The sequence below is a fragment of the Colobus angolensis genome, unplaced genomic scaffold (assembly GCF_000951035.1).
Source record: "Colobus angolensis palliatus isolate OR3802 unplaced genomic scaffold, Cang.pa_1.0 Scaffold77, whole genome shotgun sequence".
In the NCBI taxonomy this organism is placed as follows: Eukaryota; Metazoa; Chordata; class Mammalia; order Primates; family Cercopithecidae; genus Colobus; species Colobus angolensis.
This window is the reverse complement of record NW_012121487.1, coordinates 3,251,793-3,256,439: the sequence shown is the minus strand read 5'-3', so window position 1 is coordinate 3,256,439 and position 4,647 is coordinate 3,251,793. Positions and strand designations below refer to the sequence as shown.

The window sequence follows — 4,647 nt, the reverse complement described above, 5'->3', positions numbered from 1 at the left end:
ACCTCCTGGGTTCAAGCAATTCTTGTGCCTCAGCCTCCAGAGTAGCTGGGATTACAGGTGCCTGCCACCACATCCAGCTAATTTTTGGCATTTTTAGTAGAGATAGGGTTTCACCACGTTGGCCAGGCTAGTCTTGAACTCCTGGCCTCACATGATCCTCCTGCCTCAGCCTCCCAAAGTCCTGGGATTACAGGTGTGAGCCACTGCACCCAGCCCCTCCTGGATACCTAGACCTCTGCCCAGGCTGACTTCCTGCCATGTGACGAGGCGTCTTCTGCTGACACCCCAAGTCAATCTGCACGTTCCTACCACCCCTCCTCCTTTGGTTCCAGCAACTCCTCCTCCTGCAATATATCCTCCTTCCCTCTGTCCCTCCCTCTCATTCACCCAAAACCTCCCTACCCCTCATCCTACTTGAGCTTGTCTCACCTCTGTCCTGCTGATTTCAGCCAGTGTTGGGTCGTGGGGCTTTTTCTGTGTGTCCCCCAAATACCCTGAGACTAGACAGTTCACAGGCTCAAGGCTTCTAGAGGAACCTTCTCCTGAACCAACTCCTATGCTTTTACAGAGGGAAACTAAGGCCTGGAGACAGGTAGGCTCAGGCACTAAAAACCTGCCCCCAGGTCACCTGAGGACATTCACAGCAGATTGGTGGAAAACATAGAAAATGGCACGATACACACAGACACTGCAGAGAGTAACACACAGAGATCCAGTAAGACAGTCTGGGAAGTGTGTCTGCCTCTGACTCACGTGCTGGGAGATACCCCAGTCAGAGAGTGATACGGAGGCCTAGTGAAACCGCCACTCCCACCCACACTCAGATATACACATACCCACACCTTTGTGTGCGGCCAGTCATGATGTTTGATAGCTCCCACCCACTCCCGCAAAGTAACTACTGCTTGGTTTCCTGGCTAGTCTGTGGGTCTGCGACCACTCGGGTAAGGGCAGGATATGGAGACTTCCCCTCCCTGGCATTCGAGGTGCTATCCCTCTCTGAAAAGGAGACCTTAAAGAGAGGAACTGAGGCTGGGCGTGGTGGCTTATGCCTGTAATCCCAGCACTTTGAGAAGCCAAGGTGGGTGGATCACGAGGTTAGGAGTTTGAGACCATCCTGGCCAAGATGGTGAAATCCCGTCTCTACTAAAAATACAAAAATTAGCCAGGCATGGTGGCGGGTACCTATGGTCCCAGCTACTCGGGAGGCTGAGGCAGGAGAATCGCTTGAACCCGGGAGGCGGAGGTTGCAGTGAACCGAAATCATGCCACTGCACTCCCACCTGGGCAACAGAGCGAGACTCTGTCTCAAAAAAAAAAAAAAAAAAAAAGAGAGAGAGAGAGGGGAACTGAGGGGGTCAGCTGTTCCAGAGACTTAGAAGCCCTTTGAGCCTTCCCCAAACCCCAACCTGTGAAGTTCTGCATATCGTACACCTCAAAAGCCCATAGGTGCCCCAGGATGGAACACCCCGACCTCCTCACGCAGGCACGTGCACCCACAGCAGGCATGGCTCTGCTTCCACACGCTTCCCTTGGGCGTGCGTGACACCTGCCAAACAGTCAAATATGCCCAGGGTCTGAGGTCTCTCAGATCCCCTTCCAGAGCCACTAGGCTCCCAGCTGTCCTCCCCTAAGACAAAGCCAGGTCTTAATTCCAGGCAGAGGGAGGGGTTGAAGTAGGCAGAACTGGTGCTGAGAGAGGGATAGGAGGCCTGTTGACATGTTCAGACGCAACTCCAGTAGAAGCGCTGGGCCTGGCAGGGGGCCAGGCCTGAGTCACAGCTGCTGGGCGTATCAACATGGCATTGTACAGAGGCAGGAGAAGCCTCAGGCCGGAGGCCAGGGCACTGGGGTCCTGGACAATGGGCGACTGGCTTCCTCACCAGCCGCCCCCTGCAAGGTCTCCTGCCAAGTGCCACTTTCCTTCTTCCTGGCCTCTCTCTCCAGAAGTCATTCCTGTGTTGTCACAAAAATGCAGGGGTGGGGCTTGGGGATAGAGCAAAAGAAGTCGTGGCTGGAGGAGGGAGGGATGGCCTAAGAAGATAGTAGAATGTCCTGAAGCGGGAGGGAGGGAGGCCAGTGACCAAAACGAGGGACATTTAGGGGATTCTCTTCACAAGAAGCCAATTCAGCAGCCCCTTAACTCTCCATCTGGTGGCACATAGTATTAAACCTGAGGACACTGGGAAAGAGTGGAAGCCACACCCCAAGGTCAGGAGAAGAACTGGGGGAGGACCTAGGCAGTCTGGTCTCACTGCATTCCAGCTCTAGCCTCAGAAGACACAGCTCTCTCCTAGCCGGCAGAAGGTGGCAGTGTTAGAGCTTTGGGAAGAAAGGGGAACCTTGGTGACCCCAAATAGCCTCTTCTCAACTGCCCAGAACCTAGACCCCTTGAAATGAAGTCTAGCTCCCCTGAGCCAGCCCTAAAAGGACTCATGTGTCCTCCCTCCCTTCCATTTGTCCCCGTCAAATTCAGACCACGGTCGTTCTTGCTGCAACTTGAATGTAGTTCTCAAGAAAAGGCCACGCCTCAGCCTCTGCTTCCCTGACTGGACAAGCTTAGGGTCTCCTGTCCACTCTCCACTCTGCCCTCTACCGTGACTCAGCGCCCCTGCCGGGCCTGGGATCTCAGCCAGAATTATTCCTGGCTTCGGCAGGCGGGATTCCGGCTTCCTCTCTCACAACTTGGGGGAGGCAAGGGTGAGGGGAGGACTCCCCTTCCCAAACTCTATCCCCTTCCTTAAGGGATTGGTAGGGGCCAAGACCTCCTCCCAGCCCAGCCACAGGTTGGGGGAGCCAGTATGGGTGCGGGAAGGGTGGAAGGTGGGCAGCCCAAGGTCACTGTGCCCCTCCCCCGGGTTCCAGGCACTGTTCTCTAATCCTAGCCAGCTCTAAGGTAACAGTCCTGCCTCTCCTAGGCCTTTGCCCTAGCCCCCAACGCGGGTCAACGGGAGCCATTCCTGTGCAGAGTCTCCCTTTCCTACTCTATGACACAGTCCTTTCTACCATCTAGAAGGGAGAGGCATTGAAAACGAGTTGTCCTTTCCTAGTAGCAATGAAAACAAAGCATTTGCCAAGAGGGTAATATCACAATTTAACCATTTCTAATAAACTTTCATGAGGAAATAGAGAAATGTGGTAGTATTTTTAATTCCACAGCTTGTGGGAAACATTTTCATTGAGAACAGCGTTAGCTATTAACTATATTCACATTATTTATATTTGATTTTACTATTAATAACTTGGCATTTTAGAGGACTGTTCTCCCACTTTGTGGGTCACTGTACTACTTTGGAACCTAAAAGGTCTCTGGAGAGTTTCTGCTCCAATCCTTTTCTTTTACAGCTAAGGAAAGCCAGAGAGGGGAGGTGATTTGCTCAAGGTCACACAGCAATTTAGTGAAAGGGCCACGCCCAGAACTAACGGCACTGAGGGCTAGGGTGTCTACTGTATCACAATGCCTGTCATTTTGTTGGTGGATCACCTTGTCCCTTATTTATTTATTTATTATTAGTATTACTTTTTTGAGATGGAGTCTTGCTCTGTCACCCTGGCTGGAGTGCAGTGGCGCGATCTCCTGGGTTCAAGCAATTTCTGGCTAATTTTTATATTTTTAGTAGAGACAGGGTTTCACCATGTTGGCCAGGCTGGTCTCAAACTCCTGACCTGAAGTGATCTGTCCCCCTCGGCCTCCCAAAGTGCTGGGATTATAGGAGTGAGCCACTGCACCTGGCTTGCCTTGCCCCTTATTGAGGGATAAGAGACCCTGCAATCTTCCAGAGATCTCCTATAATATTAGAGCTCGGCCTGTCAGTACACTGGGCCCCAAGGAGGTGAGAATGGAATAAACCCTGCCCTCGTGTCTGAGCCTCTGAAGACTTGGTCTTGGCTGCTGCAGCTGCTAGGGGCGGCGAGGGGCTGGGGAGGAGGGAAGCGAGGGGGAGGGGAGCAGAAAGCACAGTTGGTAGGTGAAGGGATCTCCTGCCAGTTGTCCGACCAGCTGTCCTGGGCTTCAGCGCAGACACTAAGCTACTAAATCACTGGGGGGTGGACCTGGGAGTGGGGGCAATGGGCACATCCATGCAAGAGTAAGTCTCAGACTCCTGGAGGCCTGGGGAAGTGCCAAGCAAGGGCACCAATAGTGGGAAGGCAATAGGGGGTCCTAGTGAGGAATTATTCTCTCTTTTGTTTCTCTTGGGCTCTTTAAGTACTTCTCACCCCCAGGTTTAGCTGCACCCTTCTTCTTTCTCTTTGAATCACAATGTGGATTTGGGCTGGGTTGCAGGGGCTCTCACCTGTAATCCCAGCACTTTGGGAGGTCAAGGTGGGTGGATTGCTTAAGCCCAGGAGTTCAAGACCAGCCTGGGTAACATGATGAAACCTGGTCTCTACTAAAAATAGAAAAATTAGCCGAGCATGTGGCATGTGCCTATAGTCCCAGCTACTTGGGAGGCTGAAGTGGGAGGATCACTTGAACCCTGGAGGTGGAGATTGCAGTAAGCCAAGATCATGCCACTGCACTCCAGGCTGGGCCAGAGAGCGAGACTGTCTCAAAAAAAAAAAAAAAAAAAAAAAAAGAGAGAGAGAGAGGGGAACTGAGGGGGTCAGCTGTTCCAGAGACTTAGAAGCCCTTTGAGCCTTCCCCAA

General features: G+C 52.6%; 1 protein-coding gene across 1 annotated transcript in view; it reads right to left on the bottom strand.

Moving 5' to 3' along the window:
* The window catches only part of LMNA (lamin A/C), a 26,868-nt gene that overhangs the window by 15,448 nt on the left and 6,773 nt on the right, over window positions 1–4,647 (bottom strand). The window lies entirely within an intron of this gene.